The 13,085-nt window shown below is 45.3% G+C and overlaps 1 protein-coding gene across 3 annotated transcripts in view; it reads left to right on the forward strand.

Annotated features, from left to right (window-relative positions):
- Nucleotides 1-13,085, forward strand: part of LOC106561317 (ras association domain-containing protein 7) — a 59,120-nt gene that overhangs the window by 14,848 nt on the left and 31,187 nt on the right. The window contains exon 2 of one of the 3 annotated variants that reach the window (XM_014125147.3): nucleotides 6,662-6,832. The exons of 1 other annotated variant lie outside the window; for it this stretch is intronic. The gene's annotated coding sequence lies outside the window, so the exon portion shown is untranslated. Of the gene's footprint in view, nucleotides 1-6,422; nucleotides 6,833-13,085 lie in introns of those variants that run through there. One more of the 3 variants, XM_014125148.3, reaches the window with a different exon arrangement.

Consider the following 13,085-nt stretch of genomic DNA (forward strand, 5'->3'; position numbering starts at 1 on the left):
CTCTCTAGCTTCTCTCTCTCTCTCTCTCTCTAGCTTCTCTCTCTCTCTCTCTCTAGCTTCTCTCTCTCTCTCTAGCTCTCTCTCTCTCTCTCTCTCTCTCTCTCTCTAGCTTCTCTCTCTCTCTCTCTCTCTCTCTCTCTAGCTTCTCTCTCTCTCTCTCTCTCTCTCTCTCTCTCTCTCTCTCTCTCTAGCTCTCTCTCTCTCTCTCTCTCTAGCTTCTCTCTCTCTCTCTCTCTCTCTAGCTTCTCTCTCTCTCTCTCTCTCTAGCTCTCTCTCTCTCTCTCTCTAGCTTCTCTCTCTCTCTCTCTCTCTAGCTTCTCTCTCTCTCTCTCTCTAGCTCTCTCTCTCTCTCTCTCTCTCTCTCTCTCTCTCTCTAGCTTCTCTCTCTCTCTCTCTCTCTCTCTCTCTCTCTCTCTCTCTCTCTCTCTCTCTCTCTCTAGCTCTCTCTCTCTCTCTCTCTCTAGCTCTCTCTCTCTCTCTCTCTAGCTCCTCTCTCTCTCTCTCTAGCTCTCTCTCTCTCTCTCTCTAGCTCTCTCTCTCTCTCTCTCTAGCTCCTCTCTCTCTCTCTCTCTCTAGCTCCTCTCTCTCTCTCTCTAGCTCTCTCTCTCTCTCTCTAGCTCTCTCTCTCTCTCTCTAGCTCTCTCTCTCTCTCTAGCTCTCTCTCTCTCTAGCTCCTCTCTCTCTCTAGCTCCTCTCTCTCTCTCTCTGCTCTCTCTCTCTCTCTAGCTCTCTCTCTCTCTAGCTTCTCTCTCTCTCTCTCTCTAGCTTCTCTCTCTCTCTCTCTAGCTCTCTAGCTCTCTCTCTCTAGCTTCTCTCTCTCTAGCTCTCTCTCTCTCTCTAGCTCCTCTCTCTCTCTCTAGCTCCTCTCTCTCTCTCTCGCTCTAGCTCCTCTCTCTCTCTAGCTTCTCTCTCTCTCTCTAGCTTCTCTCTCTCTCTCTAGCTCCTCTCTCTCTCTAGCTCCTCTCTCTCTCTAGCTTCTCTCTCTCTCTCTAGCTTCTCTCTCTCTCTCTAGCTTCTCTCTAGCTTCTCTCTCGCTCTCTCTCTCCTCTCTAGCTTCTCTCTCTCTCTCTCTAGCTCCTCTCTAGCTTCTCTCTCTCTCTCTCTCTCTCTCCTCTCTAGCTTCTCTCTCTCTCTCTCTCTCTCTAGCTTCTCTCTAGCTTCTCTCTCTCTCTCTCTCTCTCTAGCTTCTCTCTCTCTCTCTCTAGCTCTCTCTCTCTCTCTCTAGCTCTCTAGCTTCTCTCTCTCTCTAGCTTCTCTCTCTCTCTCGCTAGCTCTCTCTCTCTCTCTCTCTAGCTTCCTCTCTCGCTCTCTCTCTAGCTTCTCTCTCTCTCTCTCTCTCTAGCTTCTCTCTCTCTCTCTCTCTCTAGCTTCTCTCTCTCTCTCTCTCTCTAGCTTCTCTCTCTCTCTCTCTCTAGCTTCTCTCTCTCTCTCTCTCTCTAGCTTCTCTCTCTCTCTCTCTCTCTAGCTTCTCTCTCTCTCTCTCTCTCTAGCTTCTCTCTCTCTCTCTCTCTAGCTTCTCTCTCTCTCTCTCTAGCTCCTCTCTCTCCTCTCTCTCTAGCTCCTCTCTCTCTCTCTAGCTCCTCTCTCTCTCTCTAGCTCCTCTCTCTCTCTAGCTTCTCTCTAGCTTCCTCTCTCTCTCTCTCTCTAGCTTCTCTCTCTCTCTAGCTTCTCTCTCTCTCTAGCTTCTCTCTCTCTCTCTCTCTCTAGGTCCTCTCTCTAGCTCCTCTCTCTCTCTAGCTCCTCTCTCTCTCTTCTCTCTCTAGCTTCTCTCTCTCTCTAGCTTCTCTCTCTCTCTAGCTTCTCTCTCTCTCTCTAGCTTCTCTCTCTAGCTTCTCTCTCTCTCTCTCTCTCTAGCTTCTCTCTCTCTCTCTCTCTCTAGCTTCTCTCTCTCTCTCTCTCTCTAGCTTCTCTCTCTCTCTCTCTCTCTAGCTCTCTCTCTCTCTCTCTCCTCTCTCTCTCTCTCTCTAGCTCTCTCTCTCTCTCTCTAGCTCCTCTCTCTCTCTCTAGCTCCTCTCTCTCTCTCTAGCTCCTCTCTAGCTTCTCTCTAGCTTCTCTCTCTCTCTCTCTCTAGCTCCTCTCTCTAGCTCCTCTCTCTCTCTTCTCTCTCTAGCTTCTCTCTCTCTCTAGCTTCTCTCTCTCTCTCTCTCTAGCTCTTCTCTCTCTAGCTTCTCTTCTCTCTCTAGCTTCTCTCTCTCTCTAGCTTCTCTCTCTCTCTAGCTTCTCTCTCTCTCTAGCTTCTCTCTCTCTCTAGCTTCTCTCTCTCTCTAGCTTCTCTCTCTCTCTCTAGCTCCTCTCTCTCTCTCTAGCTCCTCTCTCTCTCTAGCTCCTCTCTCTCTCTCTCTCTCTCTCTAGCTCCTCTCTCTCTAGCTCCTCTCTCTCTCTAGCTCTCTCTCTCTCTCTAGCTTCTCTCTCTCTCTCTAGCTTCTCTCTCTCTCTCTCTCTCTAGCTCCTCTCTCTCTCTGTTTATTTGATCATCTCTCTGTTTATATCTGTGAATTTATCTCTCCATTATTGCTTGTCTCTGTCTCTCTCTCTGTCTGTTTGTCTCTCTAGTCTGGCCTGGCGCTGTGTTTGTTCACAAGTGTGAGACCAGTGTGTGGCGAGGCGGTATCCCACACACTCCCACCACCAGAACTCCCAGAATGGAGAGGATCTGAGGGTTGGGGCTTGGGGTCAGTGTGTGATGTGAGCATACTGTTGACTTAAACCCTGACTGGCTTTTGTGTTCCACACTGAGGGGTTCCATGCATGACTGAGGGAGAGAGAGCCCTTCCCTGGCTGTGGGTTGACACTGGTCTAGACTGGATGACAGCAGAGGAAGAGATATAGGCTATCACATTTGCTTCTCTCTTTCGTATTGTTGAACTGGTATGAACTGTTTTCATGCACAGACAAGACAATGGCCTGTTGTAGTAGTACAGATGAAATGAGGTGAGATTATGATTTCCAAATGAGATCATAAAGATAGACCTATATTATTCCTTGTCTGTGACAAGTATTATGGCAGAAAACAAAGGCTTTGTTTCTAACTTCTGCGGGGTGTGCTATATTTAAGAGTAAACCATACAATGATCTAAGCCATCCAGCCTTTCTCTATCTTCATGATACACAGAGCAGAGCTACAATGCAGGAGCAATAGTTCAACGCTGACCATAATGACATGGCTATGTTATACTTAACTCTGCTAGGAACAAACAAAGTATTACTACTGCCTTGGTCTGGCTTACCCTGACCACAGCCTATGCCAACAAAAGTTCAGAACTCAGTGTGTTGTTGCAAACATGAGAGCAGTGCAGGCTGGGACATATTCAATTGGACAAGCAATGAAGCAAAATGTTTAGAAACTTATTGGACTGTAGTCCCTTCTTCGTTTCAAAGTGTTTTCTCCTATTGGATCCTGTTGAACACAACGCTGTATTTTTCCGTCCGTCTGTCTGTCTGTCTGTCTGTCTGTCTGTCTGTCTGTCTGTCTGTCTGTCTGTCTGTCTGTCTGTCTGTCTGTCTGTCTGTCTGTCTGTCTGTCTGTCTGTCCGTCCGTCCCATTGAAGAAGTGTCAGGAAAGAGCGGCCTATTTATCTTCCTCAGATACTGACATCTTCTTGCCTTTTCTGCTCTGATCTACTGTTGGCTTATTGCTCTCTGGACAGATGTATGTGTCCTTAGTAAAGGTATTAAGTTATGGGCTCTGATTGAGGCCAGTGAAAGGGTGAGCCGGGTTGTGGGTTTGGGAATGCTCTCAGTCTTTAGTGTCCTGGGACTGAACATTGAGCGGGAGGAAACGGGGCTGTATTGGGTTTGACTGCAAAGATGATGAAGCTTTTTAGACCTCATCTGACTTTCTTTCTTTTTGCTCCATGCAAACTGGGGGGGGTGTTGAATGTGTTATAGAAAAGTAAGGTTTGGGGGGGTGATGGAGGGAGGGAGGTGAACCAGAATCAGGGTTTACAGGAGACAGTGAATATGGCGATTCTCCTTTAATCCCTGAAAGCAGCCATTCAACTTGCCATTCAGCAGCTTTTCAAGCTTAATACATTTCATACTTATCAAATAATGTTTTTGTTGAGCAACTATTGTTATTACTGCCATCATGGCGGATAAGTACTTCCAAAAAAGGTCAAAATAAAAAGTTACATGCAACTGAAAAAAATCCTTGTCTGGAAAGAATCTAAGTATTGTTTTTGACCAAGTGTGCCAAATCCACCTCTTTTGCTCCTGCAATATTAGTAATGGATTTGAAATGCACACAAATAAAGCCTATCTAGAAATATACAATCACTGTAAAATTGTACCCTATATTGTCATCTTACATGAAATATTATTGCATTCCGTGTAGCGTTTGTGAAACAACAGATTGATATGACGTACGTACACTACTGTAGGTGGTAAAATCAATGACCTTTCCAGCCAACATGTGCTTGGCAGTAATTCCAATTTCATTGGAGGTGCAGAAGAGGTGGATTTGGTGCATGCGCACTTGGTATAAAAAAACATACAGATTCTTTCCAGATGAGAAATGTTTTTGGTTGCATATAACTTTATTTCGATATTTTTTAATTTTTTTATTTACATTTTTTTGACAGTAATGATAGTTGCTCAGTGAAAATCCATTTTGTTTTTTAGTACAGAAGTACAGAACGTATTTTGACATTAAGCTGGTGAAAGGCAAGTTTAATGGCTGCTTTCTGGGCTTGAAGGAGAATTGCCATACGTCTCCTGTAAACCCATATTCTGGTTCAGGAGGGAGGCACCCTCAGGAATGCCTGGAAGGGGACGGTGAAATCTCAAAGCCTTCAGATGAATCCTTACATCACATCTAACTCACCTGCCCTCAGCTCTCATTGGCTCTGTTTGACTTGGGATTTACCAGCTAAGTAGTTCCTAATTGTAGGGAAAAAGACTGACTTCTCGATATTGCCCTTTTAAAACTTTACTTCCCTCTGGCACCTTCTGCTTTTCTCACCCAGGCCACTAGCAACTGAACCTCCAGGGTTCTCTCCCTTCACTGTAGTTCCAGTCAGAAGTGGAGGTGTGTGTGGGTGTGTGTGTGTGTGTGTGTGTGTGTTACTGGATCTGTTGTGGATCTGACCTCTTAAATGTGTCAAAAGCTTGTCAGTGGACAGAAGTGTCAGAGCTCTCTGAGGTGTTCCATAGTTCAGGCTGAAGTAAAAAGATAAGCCTAGCCTGGTTTATATGGTTTCATTAAGTTTGGGGGACATGTATGGGTTATTGCAAGACAAAATAGCCCCATTATTTAACATTTTAGTCTCAATGAGTCTGTGTTTGTGAATGTGTTTAGTTAAAGACTGTTATGAATCATGTCAGTTCAGTCTTGGTAAATTAGACTAATGCTCAGGTTGTGTGTTGCTTTTTAGTGTGTTTACCCTAAAGGCCATAGGATGTCCTGCCGTGACAATACCAACACAACATCTATTTGGCCTGGCACAGCTCCAAATCCAGCCTTAGTGGCTTAGCAGGCCCCCCACACCACCACACACACACACACACACACACACACACACACACACACATCTGATTGTTTTGAGGGGTTTCCCTGTTTCTTTGTGAAACAGACTAGGCTATATCCAAGAGAGGGCCTGCTGTCTATTTGAAGGGCCTGCTGTCTATTTGAAGGGCCTGCTGTCTATTTGAAGGGCCTGCTGTCTATTTGAAGGGCCTGCTGTCTATTTGAAGGGCCTGCTGTCTATTTGAAGGGCCTGCGCTACTGGGATCCTCCTGTGTATCAGTGACCAGCCCTGGGGTTTTGGGTTGGGGAGAGGCAGAGGGAATCATGTAGTATGGGAGTGCAAAAGAGATGGAAGGAGAGAGAGAGTGAGAAAGGGATGAAGAGAGAGAGGTGTTAATGGAAAACAGGCCTCAGCTCCTGCTGTGGGGCTCCCACACACAACCATTGGTAATGCTAGGCTCTCTGGTGTGTGTGTGTGTGTGTGTGTGTGTGTGTGTGTGTGTGTGTGTGTGTGTGTGTGTAAGAGAGCGAGATATTCTGCGCTTATTCCAGGAACAGAAACGGCAAAGTTTGAATTTGGGGCTGAGTGTGCGTTAGTCAATGTGCACGAATGTGATCAGTGTGTGTTCTGTGTTTGTCATATTTCCCTGCTGTGACAAGAAGTGTGTCAGAGGAGGCTGGTGGGAGGAAGGGCTCATTGTAATGGTATTAATGGAACGGTACCAAACATATGGAAACAACGTGTTTGACTTCTTTCCATTAATTCCAGGCATTACAATGAGCCTGTCCTCCTATAGCTCCTCCCACCAGCCTCTGGTGTGCCTCTGTACCTGGTGTGGATATTGAGACTGTTGATTCCAGCAAATGACACTGAGTGTGTTACTGAGAATGAACGAGGTAGGTGGAGAGAATACTCTTCTACTCAGTACCTGGAGAGGGGGATGCCCTGTCAGCAGTGTGTGTCAGGGCGGGGTGAAAGGAGAGCGACTGGGAGGGTGTGTTTCTGTATGTCAGAAAGGGAAGGGTGGAGAGGGAGGGGTAGAGCGAGGGAGAGTTCAGCAGTCACTCAGATCTTCCTGAAGCAGCCATTGAACGAGTGACGGAGAGAAAGAGAGAAACAGAGGGGGAGAAAAAGGAGAGAAAGGAAGAATGAGAGAAACAGATGAGTAGCAACAGACCAATCTGTTTAATCCCCAGCCACCTTGTCTGACTCGGACCCCCGCTGGACTTTACACACTCACTCACTCACTCCCTCTTGCGCTGGGACTACACTTCCTGATCCCTCTCTCCAGAGCCCGGAGGAGCGAGTGGAATCTACCCGAGAGAAGGAGAGAGAGAGAGCTGTTAAGGAAGACATTTCCACACCTGGTGAGTGTGGCATATGTTGTTCTGGGAAAAAGTGTGTGAGTTTGTGTGAGGGACTTTATATGAGTGTGTGAGTGTGTGTTTGTGTTTGTGTTCAATGTCCCTGACCAGGCTACTGTATCTTTAACTGTATCTGTTGTTGCTAGACTGTGTGACTCTGTGACACAACTCAAACCTGTTAGGAGGAAACTGTCTGCCTGACCTGTGTGTGTGTGTTTCTGCATGAATGTGTGTGTGACAAGGCATGATAAGGCCATGCGTATCTCTTCCACAGCCTGCACGTCACCCAGCTCTTTTTACTTTCGCAGATTAAAGATTCATTTATGGAGGGCACGGGCAGAGTTCACTCACTGCCTATACAAAGCTTTACTGTTAGTGTGCTACACATTCTAAAATATTAACTTATTATCCTAACGTGTGTGTGTGTGTGTGTGTGTGTGTGTGTGTGTGTGTGTGTGTGTGTGTGTGTGTGTGTGTGTTTAGAGTCTGTAGTTGTTGTCCAACCATGTGGATTGATTAGGGCGCCAGAGATTTTATTGTCTGGCTTACTCTGAGAGTAAATAGTTATACTTCATGTGTTGTGTGTACATGTTAGTGTGTGAGATGGTTGCGGAGGGAGGGAAGTAAATGTATTTAAACTCGAGCACATTTTCAACCAACTGTCTCCTCAGTCAGTAGATTTTTGTTGTTGTTGACATTTAGAGAACGTTTGTGACAATTTAAAATAGACTACTGCAGTGCATTTCCAGCTGGATGTAATGATGTCAGACCCCCAAAAAGAAACCACAGTGTCTAAATGAAAATGAAGTGGTAGAAGTGTTTCCATTAACCATTTAGACAAACTGTGTATTAATAAATTGGCGACAGCCAGTATGCCCTCCCTCCTATCGGTTTCATGTCTCAGGTAGCCTGCCAAAACCAGCATGGATAGAATGCAAGAATTGACTAATATTTGTGTGTGTGTACGCACACACACACAGTGGATTAAACTTACAGTATGGTTCATTTCCCATTACATTGGGCTGGGTGGAGCGTACTCTGAGGGATGGCTGTGTTCACTGCGATGTTATATTTAATGGCCTTTTTACTGCTTCACTACACCTGGAAAAGCACAGCCACTTTTCTCCTCCTCTGTTATGAAGTGCGTGTGTGTGTCTAGCTGTAAATTCATGTAATGTAGTCTTTCTGAGCGCAGTTAGTTCATTCTAACTGATGATGTGGGTGTATAAAGTGCCTGTCCTCATGCTGTGAAGTGGCTCTGCCTGTCATTGGTTACCTACTGCAGGTGGTCTCAAAGCAACAGTATGTGAATGTTTTCACGAGGGAAAGTATTACTTGTTTCTTGTGTAGGTGTGTTTGAGAGAGTGAATGTGTGTGTAATGTGATGGACAGACAAACAGTGTGTGATCTATCAGGAAGGAGAGTGCACTGCATGATTTAAAGATTGATCCAGTGCTGCTCTCCTCACTTGCACTCTTCTGCCTCTCTCACAGACATCACACACACAGGCACCTGTATATTTCCTTATTCCAATCTCTCTCTCTCTCTCTGTCTCACTCACCCTCTCTCTCACATATGTTCACCCAGGCCCTAACTGGGTGGCAGGAACCAATAGCTTCCGGTCTGTTTGTTTCTGGAGGAAAATGTTTGATACCAATTGCTGCATGTTTCCCTTCAGTCACCCAGTTAGAGAGAAGTTCTAATGGAAAGTCCCTGGCAGTTTGGCTGTGGTCATTTAGTCCGGCAGTGAAAGATAACCTTCTGGGCCCTCTGAAAACCTCTAGATCAGCGGTCAGACCAAACTCCCTCACTGTCAGACTGCATCCTGATAACCCACACACCTCAGAATTTGTTGCTACTGACAACAAAGTCTACCTGGGTGACGGTGATTTGTGCTTTCCACTGCACTGTCAGCTTCACTCCTGGCTCTGTCTGTTTCTTACTGCTCCACCTCTTTCATCCTGTGTGTGTGTGTGTGTGTGTGTGTGTGTGTGTGTGTGTGTGTGTGTGTGTGTTCTGTCAAACCTGCTTGGCCTCAGACTTCTAGGTTGATCTATATGATCCTGACCTGTTAGAGTTGACAGTGTTGCCAAGCCTCCGGATACCTGTGGACGTGGAGACGAGGGGCTATGTGTGTGTGGTGCGTGTAATGAGATTTATCTTGACGCAGCCTGTCTTGTGACCGTGGCAATGCAAATATCCCACAATCCCCTGGGAGAGTCATGTGATGCCATACGTAGACATGGCAATGGGGTGTTGTGTTTGAGGAGCCATGTTGACTCACAGCATCTTACAAAACCGTAAATAAGGCCGGTCTCTCTGCCAGGGGAGGGCCTGAATACACACACACGTACGTACGTACGTACGTACGTACGTACACACACAGGGGCCTGAGAGAGGGGCTTTTGGCACCAAGCAGAAGGCAAGCTGTGATGTTTTCTAAATCTATGACAAAGGGAGTAGAGGCAGGTGTTCTTGACAGTGACTTGCCTCCAATCAGAGTTGGAAGACGTTGCCTTAAACTGAGATCTATTATCTGTGAACATCATAAAGTACGTCAAAGTTGCCTCCAAGAGTAGGTAATAGAAGCTAAAAGCTCAAATCTAAATTCTTCAGCCCTCTCAGGATGTACCATTAGGACGGATACTAGGTCAAAATGGACTGAAAAATCAGCACCTAGGGACATTTTCTCATCCTATAGTAGTACATGGTAACCTCCAGGGCAGTCTCTGTCCACTGATACACACAGACAGTCAGACTGGTTGGTATTCCTCAGGTTAGGGGCTGTGTACTTCAACACAGTCTCAGCACACTCTGGTGCTTCACTTTCACAGCTCAGGATCTTTCATGGGTGAAGAAGACTTGTTGTCACTTTGAACAGTGTTATATTTGGTTCTTAGAGCTGTATGTAAACCCCTATGCTCACCACAATGGGATGACAAAGATCTCCCTGTCATGGAGATGAATGGATAAGGCCCTGTTCTCAGTGTCTTGACTCATCCCTTTGTTTAGTTAGGGCGCTTGTTTTACATTGGCCTTTTCCCACTGACGTATGTTCTCTTGACTTGCTCAGTAGACTCTCCATGCTGCTCTGTGGACTGTTGACTGTTGTACCACCATAAACACACTGTTTGGAGAGTTTCTCTTTGAAATATTGAAATGTGTCTGAGCTGTGTGTGTGGTAAAGAACATCCTGAATGGATACCAGCCACTAGAGGTTTTCACGGATCCACCTGTACCCGAATACCCGATCTGGGACCCAGAATTCAAAATGATGTCAAGGATGTGGGTTAGATCTGATATGATTGTCACAGGTCTCGGGTATGTGTAATTTTAACTGACTTGTCCGGAAGGGCCCTTACATTTCCGAATGAGACTGCTGCAGTAGAGCGCGAGAGAGAAATTGTATAATTTATGCTGCTGCTCTTGCTTTTCACGAGAGTGGAGCGTTGATGTTGGCCAATCCTAAATCATCAAAGCGGCAGTATGGTACAGTCATAGAGCCTCGCTCCATGTGTGGCAAAAGTTAGGAGATTTCTAATGGAATTAAAATGATGGAATTAAAAGTTAAAGGAGAAGGATCGGCTACAACGACCAAGAGCCAACAGGTGGGCAATCTGCTTCTTAATATTCTGAATGGAGTTGTTGTTATTTGTAACTGTAGGATGAGAAGGCGCATGCACTGAAGCCTCAGTTAGTCAGCCTAGTTAGTTTAATAATCCTCTCAGGGATCGGCGTCCCACTAGCGGGACAACTTCTGATGAAACTGGAGGGCGCGCAATTCAAATAAATAATCATAACAATTATGGATATTAAACATTTTGGTACATACAAGTGTCTTATATTGGTTGAAAGCTTAGTCTTGTTAATCTAACTGCACTGTCCAATTTACAGTAGCTATTACAGTGAAAGCATGCCATGCGATTGTTTGAGGACGGCGCCCCACATCAAAATATTTTTCCACCGGCACAGATTTCATAAATTCACAAATGGTGATTAAATATTCACTTACTTTTTGAAAATCTTCCTCTGATTTATCCAAAAGGTCCCAGCTATAATATGTACTGTCGTTTTGTTAGATAAAATCCTTCTTTATATCCCAAAAGGTCTGTTTAGTTGGCGCCACCGATTTGAGTAATCCACTCGTTCAACACGCAGAGAAAGGAATCCGAAAATCTACTCCTAAACTTTGTTTCAACAAGTCAAAATACATTTCTATTTATTCCTCAGATACCCTAAAATGTAATCAAACTATAATATTTCTTACAGAAAGAAGTATGTTCAATAGGAAATCGATTTTAGCATGTCTTCATGGCACAGGAAAACATGAATTTCCAAGACTGTGTCCCTGTACTAAAACTGTTATTTCTTATTCGTTTTGGAAGTTACAAGCCTGAAAGTTTGAACATACTGATGACACCCAGTGGAAGCCATAGGAATTGCATCCTGGGAGCTAGAATTGAGTATGCCCTTATACTTGTCATTGGAAGAGCATGGTCTCTCAAAAAATAAAATTGTGTTTTGGGGGGGGATTTTCTCCTACCATATCTATTGTGTTATACTCTCCTACATCATTATTTTAACATTTCTACAAACTTCAAAGGGTTTTCTTTCCAATGGTACCAATTATATGCATATCCTGGCTTCAGGGCCTGAGTAACAGGCAGTTTACTTTGGGCACTTTTTTCTCCCCCTCCCTGCTCCCCATGTCACTTGCTCACAGCACTGCCCATCCCCCGCCTGCTAAAGTGGCACCTCTCTCCCTCCTCTCGTGCATTATCAGCTCCGGTTAATAAAGTAGCTTTAAAAAAAAATTCTGCTGCTTTCGTCACTCTGATCGGACAGGGTCTGGATCCGACCAGGTTTATACGGAACGGGTCTAGTTGGCTCGGTTCCGCTCGGAAATGTTTTTTATTTATGCATATCAGGTCCGGGTGGGAACCCCATGTCCATTTCGGAACGGGTCAATTTTTTGAAGACCTCTACCAGGCACACACATAGCAGAGCTAAACCCCTCCCTTCCCCCACACCTCCCTCATCTGTGGTTCCGGGGGACTGAGATCTTCTCTAGGAGAAATCCATCTCAACAGACTGGCTAGTGTCAACTATGGACCCCTGACTGTGTGTGTGTTTATGGTAAGGGGGTGAAAGGGAGGTTTCTAGGGCTGGACAGAGCGAGACAGATATATATAACCCTGCTGGGATATGAGGAATCCCACCGTAAATCTACATCATCCCCTTTACCCTTCCACTCATCCTCCACTCTATCCCGCCATAATTTCACCCCTGGACTTAGAGCAAAAATCGTTACTCATCCCCCAGTTTAATGAGAGACAGAGGTGTGGCTGGCACCTCCCCATGAGTGGCCTTAGCCCTATAGATCCCCACTGCATGACCCACACCAACCACACTCAAGTCAATACTACCCTCATAGCTTCCATAAACATCCACATACTCTGCTTCCCTCACACCATACACCTTCTGCACCTAACCCCACACCTTACTCCCCCCTCAACCTTACCTCTGTCCTTTCACAACAAACATTCCTCAGGGTGTATGAATCCCCACTGTCCTGTTTAAAGTACAGATCTCACATGAACACACACACTCACACGTTTGCCCTTATCCCACTCTCCCAGGGATAGTCACTCTCTCCCTAGGTCAATATTAGGTGTGTGATAGGAGGTTAGCATACCTCTGACCTTTACCATGGATCCTCATGTTAATCTACAACACCTGTTTATTACCTAAGCTGTGTATTAGATTGACAAATGTTTCACTAGTGTTCAGGAGAAGAAATATAGTGTTCAGGAGAAGAAATGGAGCTGTAGGAAACTAAGACGTTATAGTGTAATGGGATAGCATTGGCTGTTGGTTGACACAGTATCCCATGCATGGCCCCAAGTTAGAACACATATTTCCCTAGTGTTAGGGTGAAGGAATGGAACTAGATGAGTTCAGTTTAATTGAAACCAGTGTTGAAGGGACTGAGTTTGTTATTGTTAACTATCCATTGCATGGCCCCAGCTAAGTTGAGAGACTTGGGAGGTAGCCTAACTGGGTGGAATGCAGCACAGATCTCATCTGTTAAAACATTCATCCAGCCCTCAAGTCCTTGTTTTGCATTTGGAGTCATATATTTTGACTGTCTGTCCCAGCCTTGTTAAAGTATGCACACCTACACTAGTCTGGACTGGATCCTAAAGACTCTCCAACTGTCGTTTGGTTTTAGGCTATAGACAGTGGTGTAGTGGAG

Source organism: Salmo salar, chromosome 10, assembly GCF_965601325.2.
Source record: "Salmo salar chromosome 10, fSalSal1, whole genome shotgun sequence".
Taxonomy (NCBI): domain Eukaryota; kingdom Metazoa; phylum Chordata; class Actinopteri; order Salmoniformes; family Salmonidae; genus Salmo; species Salmo salar.